At 37.7% G+C, this 13,256-nt stretch overlaps 1 protein-coding gene across 2 annotated transcripts in view; it reads left to right on the forward strand.

Annotated features, from left to right (window-relative positions):
* Positions 1–1,176: 1,176 nt before the first annotated feature.
* Positions 1,177–13,256, forward strand: part of ppm1ba (protein phosphatase, Mg2+/Mn2+ dependent, 1Ba) — a 52,740-nt gene continuing 40,660 nt past the window's right edge. For both annotated transcript variants that reach the window (XM_053501853.1, XM_053501852.1), the window contains exon 1: positions 1,177–1,563. The gene's annotated coding sequence lies outside the window, so the exon portion shown is untranslated. The remainder of the gene's footprint in view (positions 1,564–13,256) is intronic.

Genomic DNA, 13,256 nt, shown 5'->3' on the forward strand with positions numbered 1-13,256 from the left:
ACTGCCATTGACCCTAAAAGAGAATTAAAGTTTACAAATAAGAAATAAATATGAATAAAAGAAATACGATAGAAATTAAATAGAAAAATTAAATTAAACTAGGACAAAATAGAACTAAAAATAAAAATAGAAATGTGCTAGGAAAAATAGAACTAAATAATAAAAATAGAAATATGATGTGCATAAAAATAGAAATATACTGTGCAAATTGAAATATACTTATAAAGATCTTTAGACATCATGCATGCATGTGTGTTTGCCCATCTTTTACCCAAATCGGGGTCTGGCCAGTAAGTGTATCTGGGTGTGGTGGACACAAGAAGAATTCTTCTTCTTTCTTAAACCTTAACAATTCTGACAATCATCTAAAACCTAACATTGACGCATTATCTGACATGTTGTCTGAAAAGGCGGATCAGAATTCATTCAAACTTTATCTCAATCCTGTTTAATATTCATGATAATTTTGGATAAAACATAACATAAAGAAAAAAGAATAACAATATAGACGGATTTCAGTGAAGCAATAATAATGTAACACACCTCGTAAACATTTGGAGTGATACTAAGGGCAACCAAAATGACCTTAAGTTAAGCATTACACTCATAATGAATGAGAACTGTTAAAAGAGATGATAAAATAAATGCCTGGACACAGTTGTAGGAGAACCTGACTGGAGGGCTAAAGGAAAAGTTTAAAAGCAAAATCTAAAGAAACGAATGAAGCAGCTGAATCATGCAAGATTTTTACAGTGATCCAGAACACATCGCGTGACATTGTTCCTTGGCACATGCGGGTTAGTTCAGGAGAATGATGTGTTTAGATTAATGTCAGATAAAGGCCAAGTATAGTGTGAACAGTTTAACAATAAAAAAAAATTCTTTGAACCACTTTTGCCTGCTGTGTGAAAGTAGGCATAAATCTACTGAAGATGAATGAAAGTGATCTCTGGGCCTATATGAGACTAATGCAACAATGCAAGTGTCAAGTTCATTAGCATTATTTCTGTTAAAACCCCATTTGCATTCCATAAAACAGAGCTATCTCGGCCTGCGCACGCAAACCAGTTTAGCAAGTCAACCAGACATCATGCAGCGGTTGGCCAATGGCGGACAAGTGACAGGCAGAGGCCACGCCCCTCGCGCAGTTCAGTGCAGACTGCTAGCCGTCAGCGACAGGCAGGACGTCATCTGGTTAGAACATGTAGCCTAGTTAGCGCAAACGCTGCTTTAGCGTCCGAATAAAAATAAAAATACGTAAAAATACAAATTTCCTTTTTTTTATGCCTGACACTGTAGTTCAGTGTCGTTTGGTGTCAAATATGTATAAAAAAGCTTATTACGGGAGCTACAGTGTGTTTAGAGAGCCGTTAAAAGTTGCCGTGTCAAAATAGCCGCATTAGCTAGCCTGTCTCGCTAACTGCGCTAGCGGTTAGCGATTGGAGCCACAGTAATTAATTTAGATGTCCAGAGAGAAACAGTTTTGCACTGAGAAAGAAAGTCGAGTCATTGCCTGCTTGGTACGTGGCAACCTGTAAAGGGATAAAGACATCCTGAGATAAGGTAAGTCACTTTCTGGTATTCTGGCAAACAGAAACGACAGGCTTAGCTTTAGCTAGTGGGTTTGCTAGCTGTGTTGTGTAACACCTGACGCTCGCGGAAACCTGAATATAAAAATAATCGTTTATCGTTGAACGAATTCGTTGTTTCAGTTAGTTTTTCTGCTTACGTAATGGTGTCTTTTTAAACAGTGACGTAAATGGGTAGACTCGTAGTACAGGCCAACGTATTGCACTGGACATATTAGCTTGTTTATCACAGAGGCAGAGCTAACAGACACAGCGCGCCTTCCCCACTGCAGCAGTAACGTTAGACTTTGCGCTCTTTAACGCTGTCGTTATATAAATCACTACTAAGTTTCATATCACTTAGGCAGGCTGAAGTCCATTATTTGCAAGTGCAAGAATGTAAAATTACCTAACGACCCTGACAACTAACGTTATATAACTTCTTAAAAATTGATTCGTTATTACAATTTATATATAAAGTACAGTTTTTTAAAAGCGCGTATTATTATGTAATTTGCTAGACGTTATTACATAATCTAGTTTTCTAAAAAGCAATCGGCAACTCAGTTTCATATAGCTTACAGGCATCTAGTATTTAATTTTTTTCGAAATAACACCAGGGCAAATTTGTAGGTAAATTTCTTAGCTTCTCTCACACACCTTTTAGGCAGCCTTGACACTTTACATATGGCTGCACTCCTTCAATTCTTTGATTGATACCGTATTCTGGCATGATTGCATCCTCCCCTCCATTCTCCCCCGCTAGCTAGAGTTCACACTACTTAAGGGCGTTTTTATGTTAGGACCTGGGGGCATATCCGAGAACACTTGACCCCGAGATTAATTTTGATCAGTGAGAACACAATTGTTTCACGTTGCCCGAGTCCGCTTGAAATTGTGGTCTGCAGCACAGTACAGCGAACTCTCGCATTGATTAAATCTGATATGGGAGGCAAAGGAAGTAGATTTTGACCTTATCAAATTTGATCTTTTTTCAAAATCTGTGTAAATATCATCCCTTGACCTACACAGCCATAGCTGATCCAGTAAGAAGGCGCGTGAGATTGTTGCTCTCGACCTTGGGGTAATATCAGTAAAATCAGGCAATAGCTCAAAAGTCTAAATATTTTTTATGATCTTTTCTTCTCGTGTTTAATGATGGCTTACAAACCAAATGGGTGCATACTGCCATCTGCTGTATCGGAGAGCAGAAATACGCAAGCGTACCCGAGAACGGAAAACAAAAAGTGATGTGAACGCTGGCCAGTGGGGAAGTTTGGGGCGGGGGGCAATCATTACTGGGGATGGTACAAATCATTTCTGTCTAATATAAAAACTTTTATAATATATTTCTGTTCCTGAGAAAGCTTGCATATTAGCACTCTCCGATACAGCAGGTGGTTGTTGGTTGCCTCCAATAAACACAAATAGAAGACGAACATAAAGCTGTCAGCTTTTGTGCTGTGTACTATTGATGTTTCAGGGATAATGTCCTACTTAATCAGCTATGGTCATGTAGTTCAACGGATAAAATTGGTAGTGATGGGCCGATCCACGATTTTCCAGTTCCGATCCGATTCCGATACACGACTGTCGATACCGATACAGATTCCGATATAATACATCTTTTTACTTTAATATTAGCATTATTTTTGTTGAAATTGTGCTGTTTGTAATGTTACATCACAGAATAAATAAACTATTAAGCATTTGTTAGAAGAGCAAAAAATATACACAACTACTTTGAATTTAAAGGCATTCCAAAGGAATTTATGTCACACTTCACAAAAAGGTAGCAGCAACAGCTGTAAAATTTTGTAAATATCAAAAACACAACAATTTTGGTTGAAATAAGTTCAAGTATTATGTCCATTTTAGCAGCAACAACTGTGTAAAAAATAAAAGTGCAAAACTAATACATTTTAAATAAATATCTTAACTATCAAAAAAGTAAGTTAAAAAAAATAAGGCCAGACGCATCTATTTGACAGGTCAAGCAACAGACCAACAACAGCACCAACTGAATGAAGCTTTAAAATAAAAGTGCAAAGAAATAAACATCTTTAGAGTAAAAAAAAAAAAGTCAAACGTTTTTGGCGTCTGCTGCCTGGTGTCTTTTTCCCTGTTTGCTAGCATAAACTCCTGGAAATCTCTGCAGGTGCTTGATTAAATTAGTTGTATTGTCCGACGCAACCGTACTTCCACCCCTCGGCACGCTGGCTTTACACACATTGCAAGTAGCCGTCTTGCTTTTCGGCGCTTCTAAACTAAAGTATCTCCAAACGAGCGACATTTTGTTCACAACAACGGCTAATGTTATTCGCTTGCTCAGATCGAAGTTGCCGCAGATTCACGGTATGGAATAAGGAGTGGTGCATTGCGTCGAGTTTAAGGTCCAGTGCAAGCTGCGAACTGGAATATATAGATCGGGCCTGTCCGACCGATATCCGATGACGGACTTACGGCTATATCGGACCCGATACCGATATCATATCGGATCGGGCCCATCTCTAAAAATTGGCACATGCTGCACATTTACAGAGAGATTGGAGGAGACCGATGGCTTTGATGATGTCACATTGTAAACAACCCACTTCTGGGTTTAGGTACAGCTCACATATTTGATTTAAGCCATGCCCAAGTACACTGTACTGTGCTTGAGAGATCATCTTTTTTAAGTGGACTCAGGCAAGGCAAGCTGATCCGTGCCAGGGCCTAGCACAGAGCGTTCATATTGCGGAAACGTACCAAACTTTAAGGGTGAAGCTTAACAGGATCCGTGCCCAAGACCGCAGCATAATAGCATCCCAAGAAGTGGGTGAGCTGAATGAGTATGGGTTTGATATTGTCCATCCTTTCATTTCCGGGTTTTTAAAATGTTTGTGCCATCTTTAATCGAGTCTTCAGCATTTTAGACTGTTATATATACTTGTATATATGTATATGTATGCACACTCTAGATTTAGAGTTTGGGTCTGGTATATAGTACTGCTATCCACTGTTATCTCAGTGATTAAAATGCTTCATTTATTAATGAGCAACATGTTGTGATTTTTAACAATTTATGTTTAGATTTAATGTTGTGGAATGTTCAACACTCTCTCATTATTAAACACACCCTATCATTTCTCTTAAGAAACCAAACCAAAAAAAGGGTTAACTTCTCTGTTGGCAGATTTTCCTGAGCAGGGAAAGTGTTTTAAACCATGGCTTCTTCTAGTAATGTAAATAAATGTCCCATAAAACATTGCCTCATCTTTGGGTTAGTTTTTAGTTTATGCGAGTGTCCATGTGTCTGTGAACTTCTGGTATAACCCACCCAGCACATAATATAGTCTAAACCGATTGTTCATGTCCCAGTCAAAACTACTGTTCAAGCCGTGGGGTTAGACTACAATAACGCACACCTTCTGACGTGCTGTGCTATAACTAAATATAATAAATCATTCCTTGCAGTTTTATAAACTCCCTGACTTAAAAAGGTCTGGATAAGCAACTACCATGGCTGAATTATTAAACATTACTGTTTAATGCCTAACATTTGTTTTGCTAGTGCCACGGGCTAAACAGATGAGATCCTTCATTTTTGATCTTGAAAGGAGAATAAACACATGCTTCTGTAAGTTTGTCTTTAAACATAGTTTTTAATCATTTAACTCCTCCACTAATCACACTGGTGAGGATCTGTGAGAATTCAGTTCAGATTTATTTGTTTTGCACTTTTAACAATGGATGATCTCAAAAAGGTGCTTTATAAAAAAAATTATATCAGACATTTATCACAGATATTTATAACATCTGATTTATATAAAATACATTTTATATTCCTAAGCAAGAAAGGTACCAAGGAAAAAACCCCGAGGTGACATGAGGAATAATACTTGAGAGGAACCAGACTTAAAAGGGAACCCTTATCTGAGTGATACTGCATAGTGTAATTTGTAAAATATAAATGTGTGCTATATATACCACAAAGTGTGTATGGAAAACTCAGGTTAGTTTTAACAAGAACTGTGTTTTGTTAAAGTTGTGAACTGTTTACTGATGCAAACTCCAGTGCAAAACTCTTTAGTGAGCTGCCTTTACCTTAATCATTTGCATTTAGTACATTTTAGATTTTGCAGCCTGCCTTTGGTTTGCCGAATCAGCTTACCAAAATACATCTTAAAGCTCTTCCTGGTTGGTTTTCCCACTATTTGACTTTAAACATGTATACTGGTGCAGATGATTCTGGGAATAAGGAACAATACAACGGTATTGCTGGAACATAATTTTAAATGGGTTATTTTTTTAATAAGTAAAGATCTTGTGTGAAATGGTTGTACAACAGTTATAATAGTGTGCACACATGCAGAGTAGGCTGAGATTATATTGGTTGGAAAGGCAGAAAGAAGCAGAAGCCTCTGCATTTTGGTTATCTTTTTGTGTCCCCAATTAGCTGCCATTTGTCCTTGAGAGAGAGACTTGGCTTGGTTTTTACACCATGTGTGAAAGCTCACAAAATGCCCTGATAACATAGTAGTTCTGTGATGGATGTGTAGATTGTTTTATGTTTCCCAATCTCCAATAGACATCCAGTTTATGTAAGTCTTATTGTTTTACCCAAGGGTAACCCCCGGTTCTGAAAAATGAGCCAAACGAGTCAATCTCCACGGAGTCCTATGTTAAAGATGTTTAACATGTTTACAGCCTGGTACCTAAAAGAGAATGGTTTATGACAACTGTATGTGGAGTGAATTTTTATGTAACTTATCAGGCAAAGTTATTTTGTGAATTATCATAGCCATAAATTCATGCATAATTAGGGGCGTGGAAAGGACATATGTCAAACCTTTAGCTGTGCCCTAGCTAACCAGCTAACTGGAATCATTGTAGTTTAGCTTACCACAAGAAACATAGATGTTGACACAAGACAGCATTTAGTGTATGAATAATAAAGTTCAAATAAATGCATTACCATATAAATTAACGTTAGTCTAGGCAGGGGAATGGGAATCTTTTATCTATAATCTAGCAGAGTTTGCACCATTTGTAGAAATAAAACTAACTCTAAATTAACTATATTAAAAAAAGAAAACTGTAGAAATAGGCTACAGTCAAGATCATGAAGAACCACCAAGTGTTTATTTTAGAAAATTAGAATTTAAGGCTACTGTAGACCATCTTTCTCAAATAAGGCACAGTAACTTAAAATTAGTCAGGCAGAGCAACACACATCAGATCAGCTTAATGGGATATAGCCTCTTAACACACAGATTACATTTTATAATTGGTAGCAAAATGTAAACCTTGTTACACCAAAACTGGCTACTACCACAAAGGACAAAACTGTGGCATGTTTTTTTTTTTTTCTGTTATTATTATAAACGTCTGATGATGTAGTTGTAACTTGAGGAACAACTACATCAGATTCCAAAAATAAAATAATGCAAGCCTGTATTTTATTGAATTAGGTTAGTTTCCAATTAACTTTCCAATGAAGTATTTCTAATCAATCAATTAAGTATTTCTAATACTTAATTAAATAAAATACATAAATAAGTAATTAAATACTCAGCGAAGACGCGTCGTATAAAAAAAATGTTGCATGCGCGTGCAGACAGAGTTAAGCGCGCACAGAATCGAGAAGCTGCGCGTGCACGGAGAACACGTTGAGCTAGCCGGGAATAAACTGCACGTGCAGAATCGAGCTGTTAAGCGGGCAGTGGAGATATTGCACGCGCATAGAGTGCTTTTTCTGATCTTGTAGCGTGGACTGTATACCCAAAATGCGGAAATAGCGCGAACAGGCAGGATAACCACGGGAGTTATTGTAAGAACTCTCTCACGCCGAGAGCAAGAGTTTACATAATTCCGCGTTCTAGCAACTCGCACTCAATCAGAAATTAGACCCAAAATTGTGAGTACTCTCATAAGACTCGGCGAAGCGTCAGAAACGGCATGGGCAGACTGAGCGATGTGAAGCGCCATCTTGTCTCCTTTTATGCTTCCTGAATCGCGACCGTACTACGTCAGGGTCCTAGTGCTGGTCACGGAGCGAGTGCGCATGACAGCAACCAAACCTCTGCTTTCTTCCGACAAAGAATAAAAATTATCGAACGTTTTATCGAACACATTTTTTATTGATATCGATCACGCGTCTATCGCGATACATATCGTTATCGTTTTATCGCCCAGGCCTACGTTAGCCGCTATAGAAATTTTGCAAAACCAAGGTTAAATTTGCATGTAAGTGGTAACTGAGTTAGGTAGGGGGTTTCAAACAGCAGACATACACAGCAGGAGTTTGTTTTGCCCATATGCACATTTTTGGATAAACCGGGGTAATGGTCTTGATGACCAGAGCTCCCACATTTAAGCTTTAAACCACCCTTCCAAAAACTTAACTTTACCTTACTTTGTGCAGGTTGTTCGCCTATGTTTTTCATGCTTAATGTTACACAATATGTATATTATGGATATCCTTTATATTACAGCAAACTCGTATTTGACATTAAACCACTCCACAGTGTTTTAATATGGGATTAACCTGCATAATTAGAGCACATTGATGCATTTGTCAGATCATCTTAATGTTGTTGTTGGTCTTTCGGCTGCTACCGGCAAGGGGTCGCCATAGCAGAAGACCCGGTCCGCACAACAACTTGGCACAGATTTTACGCTGGATGACCTACTTGACGCAACACTCCCATTTATCCGGGCTTGGAACCGGCACTGCCTCCAGTGGCTGGGGGGTTTGGACATAGGGTTGGGTATTGTTTTTTTTTTTCTTTTTCGATACCAGTGCCAAATCGATACTTTTAAAATTGTACAGCGCTAAAAAGGTGCCTGAATCGATACTTTACAAAAGCCACAAAATGATGGTGGATGACTCAAGAATACATTTTTATTGAACAAAAAAAAAAATTATAATTCTCCTTAGTCAAATATGCCTTCTTTGCAATGGTAATTGGGGTCACTGTTGTAGTACTACAAGTACTAGCTGGAAAAGCATAATTATAAACAGAATGCATGTTACATTAGTATTTTACAAATCGTTTAACCATTTGTTAGCATGAATGCAAGATTTGCATTTTGCAATTGACATTACATTAGCCTACTACTAACCTGCGGAAAGGCTGCTGTCGTCATCCTAATTGGTGGACTCGTTTTTGCTACGGTTGGTATAACTGGGGCTGGGGTCATCCACACCAATAGTGCCACCTTTTGTCCGCAAGCTGCCAAACACGGTCCATCCCTCTGCTTTAAAGTTTATTCCGTGTAACCTCAAATGTTTCAACTGCTGTAAAACATTTGCTGCACGGTGCAGTGTCGTAATCCTTTCTTGTGCAATATAGCCACACCGTTTAGTTTTAGGCATTTTAACGAAAGTTGTTTAATTTAGCAAGCTAAGATAGCGGTAGACCTCCTGCTGCCATCAAAGCAAGTGTAACGTTAGTTTTAATTTTTTTATCTAATCTAATACTTTTAATCTACAAAAATAAAATGGGCAGTAACATTACTGGCACTGGCTGGGAATCGAACCGAGGCCTTCCGCATGGCAGACGAAACACCTACCACTGAGCCACCAAACGTATGTTGACACTGGACCACACGATTGATGTCGAAGAAATTGAAACTTGACACGCATGTTCATTTGGACCTTGTGCAAATAAATATTACAGTATATACTAGCAAAGCTAAACAGGATACCTGTATTGACTAAATCACACAGATACTGTACATAGACAATACTTTATTTCAGCTTATGTATCTGGCATAGTAATATGTGGTTAAGTATGGATAAGGTGGTTAATACTCTATAGTACTCTATGAAGTAATTGAAGAACCGATGTGTGTAGGAGTATGCAAAGTCAGTGTCTGGAGAAAGACGGAAGTACCGTATTACTCAAATCTGGCTAGTGTCGTTATTAGCTCTGTGTTGCGGAGTTGTATGACAGTTTCTCATCTGTGCACCTCATGCTATAGTTACAGGATAAAGTTTGGTCATGCCACTATGAATATCCCATTTGTATATCACTTTGCTGAAGTCAGAACAAACTACATGTTATTCTTTCTTTGGTTTTGGAGATTTCTGTGTTGCGCTTATGAATACAATGTACTGATAGCAAAAACGCCTTACCCCGGTGAATGACTTGTACAACTTTGTGGTAAAATACTGAGCATAACTTTAGGATAATTTAAGTAATTATTTTGTATCTATAACCATACTTCAGGCTGAAGTTACTAGGGTGTGCTTTTTTTTTTTTTTTTTTTTTTAACTGTTCAAGTATTAATAACTGCTTCAGACTAATGCTTTCTTGGTCTGAACATTTAAACAGCAACTCACATTGTTCAGCTGTAATTGTTTCATCCTTATTTGTAAGATGTGCATCTGCTTTTTTTCTATTTTGAACTTGATGAACTGCTTTAATGCAGTTTATATTTAAGGCATCCTATGTTTTAGTTACACCGTAGGCTGCACATGCTGGCAAGATTAATTCAGAAGTGTGGTATTTGTTATTCGTATAACTACCTGCGATGTTTAGCTTTTTAGTGTGGTGGTTTATGTCTTAGATTATTATGGTGACTGTCAGATTATTATTGTCTTACTGTAGATTCCTTGATTAGGAGAAAGCCTCTGCATGCAGACAAACAGTGTACGGATCTGCTGTAGGGTTTCCAAAATTGAGTTATCTTGTTGGTATCTGGAAATCTTCTGTATCTTGTGATTTGTAAAAAAATTTTTTTTTAGTCTACAAATGATGATTGCTAGAAGACCTTTAAAACACTTATGATTATCTATAACAGACATCACGTCTATCCATTTATAATTTTCCTCTTTTGTCTAGAGCTCACATTGCAGTCCGCAAGTACAAGGAGAACCTGGGAAGTGAAGGAGTGGTTTGATTCCAGAAATCGTTTGTGATGTTTTGGACGCTGGCTAACGGGCATGTAGACAGTGATACGCCAAAGACGGTGGGGAGCTGACTGAGTCATCAGCTCTTTTTCCATGACATAAGTAGAAAATCTCTTACATTAAGCTTGGTCCCACATTTAGAAGGACAAACTACCCCAGGTTGATGGTAAAGCTTGATGGATAAAGCAGGCTTGTTCGTGGTAATCAAACCCAACGAGAATTGCATGTACCCCTTTGCAAGCCCAAAGTGTATTGTGTTGATCTGATGTCTAGTGAGACTTTGTCTTATGTGCTGCTTGTCCGCCCACTGGCCATCTGACACACTTCTCACTGTTTCTATTTTCTTACCTAAGGATTTCTAGTAGGCTCATCCCACACTTGTGAGACACTAATCAGCAGTCCTGTCTTTTGCATCACATTTGTCATTTACATGGCTTGCTTATCACTGTTCACTACCTCCTCTTTCACAGATGTGCAGCTTTTTCTAGTACAGATACAGTATGAGCCAAATCAGGACTTCTTAGTGGCCAGAAACCTGGGTCTAAATAGAAGATAAAGGCAGCTGTTGAAGTTCTCATTCAGCTATCAGTTTTCCTAAACAATACTGACTAGTTTGGACTGGGGATGAAGTTTGAGAAGCTCCAGTCTGGCCAGTTAAATGGAAGTGAGGAACCAAGTTACTTGCCAACACTAGTTTGTTTATTTTTAGTGAGGCATCGTGTCCGATTACAAGCTTTAATTTTAGGGGTTGTCTGCCTGTACATACATACGTGTTAAAATGTGCCTTCCTGGTTGAACACACTTCGAATTTTCAGTATCATTTTGTGTACCTAGTCGTATAGTAAATTGTTTTTCACACACCGTGTTTTTCACACACCATAGATTATACATACATGCGTGTTAAAATTTGCCTTTTTGGTTAAACACACTTAGAATTTTCACTATAATTTTGTGTGCCTAGTCGTAGTAAATTAGGGCTGCAACAACGAATAGATAAAAATCTATTACTAAAAGACGAATGGCAACGAATTTCATAATCAATTGTCTCGCAATGCGGAGTTTATAAAAATTAAAAAAACTGATTATAAAAAAAAAACTTTAGTTGAGCGCGGAGCGAAGTGAACACTTGGTCTTGCGCATTGATGTCATTGGACACCGTGCCACACACACAGACCACTCCTACTTTCACCTTCATAGACACACACACTCTCTTTTCTCTACACATAAACACTGCTCTGTTGCGATTCTTTTCAAAGGTAAAGTGCAGGTTAATTTGTTTTATTTTTACTTTACAGCAGTGATTCCGTTAGTGATTTTATTTGGTTTACGAGTGTTTAGGAATAGGGGCCTGCTTCTGGAACGAATTATAATCCAAGGTTACACTGTATATATTTGGCAGATGTAAAGCATACTTGTCTGCTTTTGTGTTAGTCCATTTTTATTTTATTAATATTATAACAGCTGAAGGAGCAACATGTTTGTGCACTTTCTAAAGGTTTTAGTTCTGTTTTTAAATAAAGGGATGGAAATCAATGCTTTTTTTGTTTTTTTGTCTTTTTCAATCTGATTTATTGGTTAATCGAAAAGAAAATATTGGCAGATTAATCGATTATTAAGCACTATTAAATTGTATGGAAATTGTTTTTCACACACTGTATATTATTTTACTTTTATACATTTATAACGTTCTATAGTATACAACAGTCAGTCTTGTAAAGTCTCCGTGGCTCAGCAACACACATGTACCTGGATGTCCACATGCTGTAACAGACAACATGATTCATCAGAACAGACTAACAGACTAACTAACAATTGCTTACTGGAAACACCCCCAACTCCTACTGTTTTAGAGATGCTCTGACCCAGTCGTCTAGACATCACAATTTGGCCCTTGTAAAAAAAAAAAAAAAAAAAAAAAAAAAAAAAAAAAAAAATCACTCAGATTTTTATGCTTGCCCATTTTTTTGCTGCTTCTAACAAATCAAGTTTAAGGACTGACTGTTAACTTGCTGTTTAATATATTCCACTGCACATGGTGCCATGGTAATGAGAAGTGTCCTTTACTTCACCTGTCATTGGACCCTATGTTATGCCTGATTGGTTTACACTAAACATATGGTAATATATTTTTTTAACCAAATACTTGCGGTGACATAACCAGTGTATGAATTTCATGTCTCAAGGGGCACTGCAGTAAAGGCCTTGAATGTCCTACAAATAGCAGGGGCACCAAGGTATTTTTAAAGTTCTATAAAAAGGCAACTTGGCAATTACACCTAAGGGCAAGACAAAAATGTTATTTTATTTATTATTACATCATATACAGCAGAACATTATGTAACAAGAACAATGTCCTGTTGTGTTTCAATTAAAAAAGGTAAGAAAAACTTAGGGTATCCTATACCATATAAGCATATAAGAGTCGAGTATAGGCTAGGCCCTAGCATATAAGACTGAGTGACCAATGCAAATTAGACCAAACTGGTACTCAACAAAATAAATTGTGTTGACTCCTATCTATGTCCTTTTCACCTAGTTTGTATGTTATATAAACCTTAAAGGTGGAGTAATCGATTCTGGAGAAACGTTGTTAATATTTAAATCCAACAACCAAACACATATACAAACAAATATAACTGCCACCCACCACTTCGCCGCTTGAGTGGCTAGATCCACGGTAAGTCCTGGAGCTCGCCACCACTGCGTAAAAAAACAGTTCCCTGGAGCTCTTTAGGCAGCCAGCTTCTAGGTCGGGGGTGAACCCGGGAAAAGAGGGCGACTGAGAGCGC

This window comes from Clarias gariepinus, chromosome 8, assembly GCF_024256425.1.
Source record: "Clarias gariepinus isolate MV-2021 ecotype Netherlands chromosome 8, CGAR_prim_01v2, whole genome shotgun sequence".
NCBI classification, from domain to species: Eukaryota; Metazoa; Chordata; class Actinopteri; order Siluriformes; family Clariidae; genus Clarias; species Clarias gariepinus.